The following is a 10,419-nucleotide window of genomic DNA, read 5'->3' as shown; positions in this document are numbered from 1 at the left end:
ACTCTTAATATTTTTTTAAAAGAAATTTATAGTTAATATATAATAAACCTTACTGATAATTTGATTTTTTTTTTAATTTGAATTTTTTATAAAAGATTTTATGTAGTTGTAGTAATTTTTATAATTTATTATTATTTTTTTTATAGTATTGTTGGTTCATATCTGCTTAAAACAACTATTAAGAAAAACTTCGTAGTTGATATTGTTCTGGAAATGGATGATGCTATGTTTACTAAAAAGGATTTTAAAGTTAAATTTTTTAATCTTTATTATTATTAATCATGCATGTATAAAACTTTTTATGCGCTAATTTAATTAACGATGCAATAATAGTTATAAGTTTTATCTAATATGATTTATTTTTTAAAGTTTAAAGTTATGGAAATTTTGGTGTTAATAAGTTTATATATTTTATTATTAAGCATTTACATGAAAAACTTGTGATACGTTAATATTAATATTATTATAGTAAGTTTATATATTACTTTATATAAATTTATATATATTTTATTTTTTTTTGAAAAGAATACTTTATTTTTATATATTTTATTTTTGCTATACTATTTATAAGCAAACTTTATTGAAATACATAGTTTGCAGTTTTTAATTTTTTTTAATATAAAACATGTTTAAGAATTATGAATTTTTTATGCGCTAATAATATTTAATGAACCTGTCATTTATATACTAATTGAAATATAATCCTGTTATGTAATAATTATTGAGATAATTTAAACTTTAATTACTATGAAACATGTACAAGAATTGTGTATGAATTTTTTCATGCGCAAATAATAATAATGACAATTTCTATATAATTGTTGTATTATTTATTACTTTTTTTATATATTTTATTTTTTTGTTATGTAATCATTAGATAGATAATTCGTATTTATATTTTTTTACTATAAAGGGTAAACTAAATATTTATGGATTGTTTGTGCGTAAATAATAATATTTTAAAAAAATTTGTTATATTATTTATTAATTTATTTAAATATTTTTTATATGGAATTTATTTCTTTAATTTTATTACTATAAAACGTGACAAATATAAGAATATTTTTTGCTCCAAATAGTAGTCATACATAAAAAAAATTGTGAGCTCTATCTTTAATAATATATTAATGAATTTGTTTTATTCTTACTTAATCATATAAAATATTTTTATTAAGTTATGTAAAAATGTTATAGATAATAATTTATTCATATTTTTATCTATTAAAATGTGATAAAGAATATATAAACTTTTATGTGCGCTAATAATTATATTTAGAAAACAATTAATAATTGTTTATTTATTTAATATTTTTATTCTTTATGTTTTAATATTTTACTTAATAATAGTTCTTTCTATATTTTATTATTATTATTATAAAATTTGTAAAAATCAATAAAAATTTTTACATGCTATTATTATTTTGTTTTGTATTTTACATATTTATTAATTCATTTTTTTATGACTTTGTTATCCTGATGTTGATTTATTTTTATTATATTTTATGATTATTATAAAACTTGTAAAAATATTATTAAATTTACGCATGCTATTAATAATAATAAATATTAATGGTTTTATTTTTTACATATTTATATAATTTATTTTTTATGTATTAATATTGTAATAACATTTATTATATAATATTTTATTTATTAGAAAGCTTTTATAAAATACAAATAAATCATTTACATTAGTATTATTAGTAAATGGTTATATTGTTTACATAATTATTTAATTTATATTTTTATGTATTAATTATTTTGATAATAATATATTACTTTAAATATTTTTTTCTAAAAGTTTTTTTATAGATATAAATAAATTATTTATATGCAGTTATTAATTATTATAATATGAATTAATAGATTAATTTTTTTCATATTTATTTAATTTGTTTACTTATCAATAAATTATTTTGATAATATATATTTTTACTATTATAAACTTTTAAAAAATATATAAACTTTTGACTCATAATTTATTATAGATAAAAAAATGCTTAATCTTTTTAATTGTCTATAATTTTTTTCTGCAATAAAATATTTGTTATTTTTATAAAAATTATATCACTAATGCTTAATTATATATAATATTAATTTTCCTTTTTTGTTATATAATAGTAATAATTTTATTTCTATAACTTTTATAATTATCAAATTTACTATTTATTATTATATAATAACTATAAAACTTTTTTCGATATTTTTATTAAAATAGTAACTTTTATTTTGTTATTTATTTTAATAGTTTTGAATTATATAGTTATTATTATTATACTTTTTTCTCTATTTTTACATAAGGATATAATAATTATTATTTTATTAGGTACTTTGCATTATATTACTCGATAATATTTTATAAACTAAATTTAGTCTTTAATAATCTTTTTAAACAACAAAATATTACACAGTTATTATATAAGAATATATATATTTAGCATATTCTTTGTTTTTTAAAAATATATTCATAATAAATTGTGCGCATATTTACACAAAAAATTTTATTTACTTGTTATAAAGTTATTTTATATATGCTTCATTATTATTATATGAATTCTTATTAATATTTACAATATATAATACTTTTTTCTTTTTTTTTTCTACATTTTTAATATTAGTAATTCTATATTATATTATAAACTAAAAGGTCTATAAAAAATTATTTATTTACTACTTATCATTATTTATTTTTAATAATTTTTTTGGGTTTGTTTTCTTTTATTTTTTATTTTTAATATAAAAAATAATAATAATCGTAAGTTATAATAAAATTTCATAAAATATTTATTATTATTTTTAGTTTTTATATATATTTTTTTTATTTTTCAATAAAGTAAAGGATTGTGTATATATTAAAACTTAATGTTTTTATAAACTTTTTTTATTAGAATTTATATTTGTATTTAATATTATTTTTCCTTTTTTTAATAATAGTTATATCAATTATAATCATTTTTTATTTTAGGTTATATTTATTATGTTCATTTTTATTTTCTTTTATTGTTGACTATTTTAAATAAATTATTATTTTATTTAAATCAATATTTTATAACTTTTTTTATTATTTTTTAAATTATAATTTTTAATTTTTATAATAATTACATGAATTATATTTATTTTTAAGTATAAATATCATATCTTATAAAGTATTTTTAGTAAACTTATTTTAAATTTATTATGATTATTTTTTATAATTATATACTAATTATATTATTCAATAATATTTATTATTTTTTTTATTATTATTATTTAATATTATTTAATAAATAAATATATTTATATATTATAAAAAACATTTATTATTTATTTTACATATGTTATTATTATATAATTACTATATGGAATTATATCTATCTTTTTTTCTTTTCTTTTTTTTTTAAATATTTTTTATATAAATTAAATTAAATACCATATAACTAATTTTCATAATTATTTTTTCAAATGTTATAGTATTTATTATTTATTTATAATAATTTTTTTTTTTATTATTTTTGCAAGTATTTATATTATATTATATAAAACATTTTTATTATCTTTTAATTTTTATAATTTTTATATAAATTATATTCGTCTTTAATTTTATGTTATATTATTTTTACATATAATTTTTTTTATATTGTAAAGAAAATAACATATAAAAAATTTTTAACAATGATTTTTTTTATTTTGTTTTATTATTATAATTAATAATTTTTATTAGAACCATTTATTCTGATAACTTAACTTTTTTTTCACTATAAGTTTATGTATTATAAATAGGTTAAGCGTTGACCAATAGAAAATTTTTTCTTCCGCTTCATATCATTTGTAGTTGGATTATTATTTTTAAATTTTTAGTGCATTCCTTTTGTTCTACAGTTTGATAACACTACTTTTATTGTATCCTAAAAAATGTTTTTTAATTTATCATTTTTCTATGAATACGAACTTTTTAAGATTATCTGCTCGTTAATATTTATTATTATTTTTTATAAAATTATAAAAAATAGTAATTTTTATTTTGTAGGGCGATATTTATTATTGCAAACGGGCTTGTTTTTTAGGGTTTATAGTGGACCATTTACTTCGTTACTCTGAATTGCGAAGAACTTTATATCATAATAAAAGTTGCCAAAAAAGAAAAGCAAACAGCGAATTTTCCACCAATGATGAGTCTTGGATTGTATTTGAGAAGTTTGCTTATACATTTTTATTGGACGATGAAGACGAGTACGTTCCTATAGTTACCTGCACTCCACGAGGTTTGTTGTTTCATTAGTGATTTTTTATATAATATACACTTTTCCTTTGTTTTAATTAATTTTAACAAGTTTTTATATATTTAATTTATATTTTAATATTTTTTATAATTATAAAACTATACAATATATATATATATAATTTTTATTATAAAATTTTATATGCAAATTTTAATTCAGTTTTGCATATCTTCCACATTTCTTTATTTACTATAATTATTATAATAATAATTTCAGCGTAACATGAAGCTTTTTAGAGTATATAATTTTTTTATATCTTGGTAGCATTTGTTATGATAAAAGCTTGTTATGAACTATTCTAAAGTTTTTTTTTATTTTTTTCTTCTTTTTTTTGTGAATTATCTTAATATTTTTTACTATTTTTTAATAATGAAGCTTTTAGTTCAGTTTTTATTATATATTTATAAATTTTCTTATAATTCTTTATTAAAGACTTGGAAAAAAATAAAAACATCCCTTTCAGTTTTCGTCTGCTTCCATCGATTAGCTTGAATATTTTTCCTCTGAGGCTGATTCGCTTGAATTGTGACGTTTCTATATACTTTTTTGCTATATTTTTAACATTTTATATAAATATAAATTTTGTATTATTTTTTTTGAGTCGTAGATAAGCATAATATTTGCTTATTTTTTTTATCATTATTTAGTGCGCTGAAGGTTTTTTGTTATTTCTTATTGTGATAACATTTATATTATATTTTTGGCTGCACATTTTAGTATATTGTGTTTTTAATTCATAATTTTTATAATTTTATTTATATTTTTTGTTAATACTTATTATTATTATGAAAAGCGCAGCTCGTTTACCTGTATAGATGTTCTTTTGTAATTTTTAATATCGCTAAATAATGTTTCATTTGGTTAATGAAAATATAGCTTCTATTTATTTCATTATAAAAACTTTATATATAGTAGAACTTCATATTTGCTTATAAATTCATTATATAACTTTTTTATTTATTGTTTAGTGCTCTAATTATTTTTATATTTGCTTTTTTTATATAAATTTATTTATTTATTAATATATATATTTTTCTTTATTTTTAAGTGCGCTGCTCGTTTACTTTTTATAATAGTTTTTTATTATAATATTATGCTTTCTATATTTTTTTGATATTAATAAATTTTTCTTAAGCTATATTATTTTCAGCACGTTTTTTTCATTATAACCGAATTGCTCGTGAGCAGCTGTTCAAGTCTCATTTGGTTGCACTGCACGATTGCTTTTCTGGCAGCTCTTATTATACTGACGCCCTTTTGCTACTAAAAGTTTGGCTTAATAACCGTTTTGGTACATTTTATTTTTATTATCCTTTATGAAAAAAATATATTTTTTTAAAATATTTGTAAATTAGTTTTTTTATGTAGTAATTATTAAACGTTAAAATTTTTTTATTTTTATTTTTGATGTTTTTAAGAATTTTTATGGTGATAATATTAAATTTTAGTTGTTAAAATTTTTCTTATCAATATTTATAAATTCTTTTTTATTTATAATTTGTTTAATATTAAAATTTTTTAAATCAAATTTTTTTACTATTATGTTTCAAGTTTTTAAGAACTTTTTTTTTGTTAAATATTAATTATCGAATAATATTTTTATGCATCCTGCAAATTTTTTATTTGTATATTTAAAGTTTTTAACTTTTTTTGTTAATTATTTATTTTTTTAGTTTATAATTTTAATTTTATAAATATATATAAAAATTGTTAAAATATTAAAAATTTTAGTAATGCAATTTTATTTTTTTTTACGTTTGTAGATTTTAAGAAATTTTTTGTGGATACTATAAACTACTAATTTCTAACTTTTTTAATTAAAATATTAATATCAATTTTTATTAGAAACTGTTAAATTTACTTTTATTAATCCATTTCTTTTTTTTAAGTTTTTAGTTTACTAAAATTTTATCGCTTATTATTAATATTTTCTAAATCACTTTTTATTTAAAAATTGTTTAACATGAATTTTTTTAATTTTTTCTAATTAAAGCTGTAAAAACTTTATTAATTATTGTTATAAAAAATCTTTGAAACTTATTAAAGTTATGAATTAATTGATAAAATCATATATAATATTATTTATTTTTTTTTAGCTTTAATAATACTTTTTTTATACTTTTACTATTTTTATAAAATATTAAGTTAATACATTATTAATTTTTACATCTTAATAATTATTTTATGTATAAATTTATGAAATAAAGGAAGTCTGTAGTGTTCTTATTCTTGTTATGAAGTTTTTTTTAACAATTATTTGAGAATTTTTTATAATCTTGATAAATTTTAAGATAGTATTATTATTTAATCCTACTTTTCTATATTAATTTTTGCTTCAAGTTTTGTGTTATTAATTTTTTAACTTAAAAATCTTATTTAATTAATGTATAACATTTTATAATATTATCTATATAACTTTTAGTATTCTAATATTTTCTTTGAAAAGTTTTTGGATTATATTGTAATTAATTTTTTTTGTAAAACACAAAAGTTTTATGTTTATATTAACAATTTTTTTCTTTATTAATAAGTTTTCAATAAACTTTTAAACTTTTGGCATTACAATTTTTTATTTTTTTGAATTTTTTTATTCCTATTGTCTTGTATATTTTTTAAATGAAAGCTTCAACATTTTGTAATAATTTTTTTTAATAATAAAAGTATTTTTAAATTTTTATTATAATTTTTTTATCACGTGTAGTATTACTATTTTTATTTTAAAGTTTTTAATATTATTAATTTTATACATTAAATTATTTCCGAAATTTTCTAAGTATTTCCAGTAAATTTTTTTATAATAATTTTACGTGCGAAATTTACTTGTAATAGTGTTTATTTAATTATAGTTTTTATTATCATTAAGTATTTTTAGTATTTTATTATTATTATTCTTACTCAGAAGGTTTTTATTTAATATTTACGGTTTGATTTTTTTTTAAAATTGTTTTTAATAAAAGTTTTTTTAAAAATCTTTTGTTTAGTAATCTTTTATTTATTATTGTACATTTGAGATTTTCTTATAAAAAGTATATGATTTGTAACATTTTTATTATTTCTGAATATCTATTTATAAACTTATATAATATTTTCTAAAAACTTTAAAGCTTTAACAATTTTTTGTATTATACTTTTGATATTAACTTTAAAAAGCATATATTTGAATCTTTTATATTATTAATAAAAGCCTATTTATAAACACTTATTATATATATATATTATTTTTATTTTAAAAGTTATTATGGAACTTTTTATATTATTATTGAAGGTTTATTATAAACTTCTATAATTTATTTTTTTCTAAAATACTTTTGGATTATCTCTTTAAGTAATTTTTAATTTTTAACCTTTTCAATATTAATGAAAATTTATTATAAACTTTTATTATATCTAAACTATTTACTGTTTTAGAAAATTTTTGTACTGTTTATTATTATTAAAAGTATTTATGATAATTTTTTATGTTTTTTCATAAGTAACTTTTTAGTATTTACAGTTAATTTTTTTATTGAAAGTTTCAAATTTACTTTGAAAAGTATTTATATCACTAATCTTTTTTATTATTTATAAAAATATTATGGAAATGGATACCTTTATTTTTTTTCTAATTTTACACTTAAACTTTTTATTAAAGGGTTATACATATTATCTAACTTTAATTTATTTTTAAATTTTTTATCATAATTATAGTAAATTATTATATTTTTTATTTTTATGCTTAAATATTTATAACTAAATATATTTATTATAAACTTTCTAGTGTTAACAGTATTTATTTTTATATTCTTCTTACATCATGTATTACTTTCAAAAGTATTCACATAATGAAACTTTATATTATTTATACTTTTAAGAAATTATATGGCATATATTATAAACATATACTCCAATTTTTTCTGCTTTTAAACTTTAATTTAAAAAGTATTTTTTTATTCACTTCTAAATAATGCAACAATTTTTTTTACATTTAAAATCTTTTTCTCTATTTTATTTATACGTTTGAAATTTACTTTTAAAAATGTTTATTTATATATTTATGAATAATAAAAGAATTTTTTTAAGGCAATTATTATTAATAGGAAGTTTTGAAAAAGACTATAAAAGTATTGGCTTTAACGGTTTTTCGATGAGTCTGCTTGTTCTTCACTTAACAGAGGCAAAAGTTTTGAATATAAAAATGAGCAGTTATCAGATTTTTAAGTTGACTTTGAACTTCATTGGTTTGTTTTTATTGTATTTTTTCATTTGTTTAATATAAAATTAGTTTATCGTAATTTATATTTTTAATTTATTTATTATTCATAACAATTGAGTTATTTAGTATTGCTTATTTTTAAATATAAAATCGTTTATGAAAAGCATAAGTTGAATTTTTTTATCTATAATTGAGTTGTTTATACTTCCTGTTTGATTTTATATTTAATTGTTTAATAAACGTTTTTGTTTAATTTTTTTATTTATAAAATTTTAGTTATTATTCTATTTCTGTGTTTATTATAAAATCGTTTTTTTTATATAATGTTTATTATAAGCTTTTCATATTTTTTATTTTATTTTCAATTTAAATTGAGTTTTAATAACTTTTGTTATTAATCTATGAAGAGTTGTTTATGGAAAGTTTATTTTGAAACTTTTATTTATTTTTCTTCCTATAAAGTTTGTGTTTATTTATACTTTTTGTTTCTTTTTATATTAATTTCGTTGTAAAAGTTTATTGCGGTTATAGCTTTCATTTATTTTTACATAAATTTAATCTATAAAAAATCTTTTTAAGAAAATTGTTATACTTTTATACTTTTACCTATCAAATTGAATTTTTTATACTTCTCTCTATTTAGGTATATAAAATTTTATTAATAGTTTTTATTGCCAGTTTTTATTTATTTTTACTATGTTTACATGTTTATTAAAAAATTATTATATTTTTTTATTTTATTGGCCATGGTATTGAGTTATTGATAACTTTATTTTTATATATAAAAATTGCTTTGGAAAAGTTTATACTGATAAAACAATTTTTTTATTATTATAAAATATTGAGTTATTTTTTTGTTCGTTGTTATATTAATGTTGATCAAAGTACTTATGATAATTATTATTATTTGTTTATAAATTGTGTATATAAAAAGTTTTTTGCTAATTTTTTTTATATTTTTATATTTTCTTTAAAAATTGAGTTATTTATTCTTTTTGTTTATTTTCATTTATTAAATTTAATTCTTAATTCAGTTTTTCTTATTTTAATTTTATATATAAAAAATTTTTTTTTTACTTACAATTTTTTTATAACTACTAATTGATTTATTTATACTTTTTTATTTTTATTTCTATCTCATTAAATTTTTTTTATACAACTTGTTTATCTAAAAAGTTTATTTTATAGAAAATTGATTTTTTTTAGCTCTATATATTATATTTTATTAATTTTTTTTTATAATATAAATATTCTATTTTAATTTTTTAATCGATATAAATTTACTTTAAAATTTTAAGTTTTTTACTGATAAAAAATATTTTTTTTATTTTTTCTTATTTTTTAGAATTTTGTTTTAATAACTTATATATATATTTTTGTTTATCTGTAAATTTTGAGTTTTTTAAAAGGTTTGATTTAGTAATAAAGCTTTTATTTATCAAATTGTATAATTACTTTATTCTGGATTATTTTATTTTATTTTTCTTTAAAAGTTATATATATTTCTTTTTACCTATAAATTTGGAATTATTATGTTTTTATTATTTTTTATTTAATTTTAGTTTGAACTTAAAATTTTCCTATTTATATAAAAATAGTGTTTTTTGAAGCTTTTTGGATCATTTTACTTGTCTTGTAACTCACTTAAAAATTATATTTTATTATTATTTGAGTTTACTATACGTTTTTATAGTAAATTTATTATTATTATTTATATATAAATTTTTATTATTCAAAGTTTTTCTTGTTAAATATATTTTCATATATAAAAATAAAAATATTGTGAACTATTATTAAATAATAATTTAAGGATATATAAATAAATTTACTTCTAAATTTTATTAAAAACGACTAAAACATAAATTTAATATCTACATTTAATTAATTTTACTTCCTTTATAATAATACTACTTTTATATCAAAAAAAGCTGAATAATATTTTAAAAATATATATGTAAACTATTATAT

Source organism: Zophobas morio, unplaced genomic scaffold (assembly GCF_036711695.1).
Source record: "Zophobas morio isolate AGI-343-1 ecotype UQ-CSIRO unplaced genomic scaffold, CSIRO_AGI_Zmor_V1 ptg000336l, whole genome shotgun sequence".
NCBI classification, from domain to species: Eukaryota; Metazoa; Arthropoda; class Insecta; order Coleoptera; family Tenebrionidae; genus Zophobas; species Zophobas morio.
The sequence above is the reverse complement of the archived record's forward strand: the minus strand, read 5'-3'. Positions refer to the sequence as shown.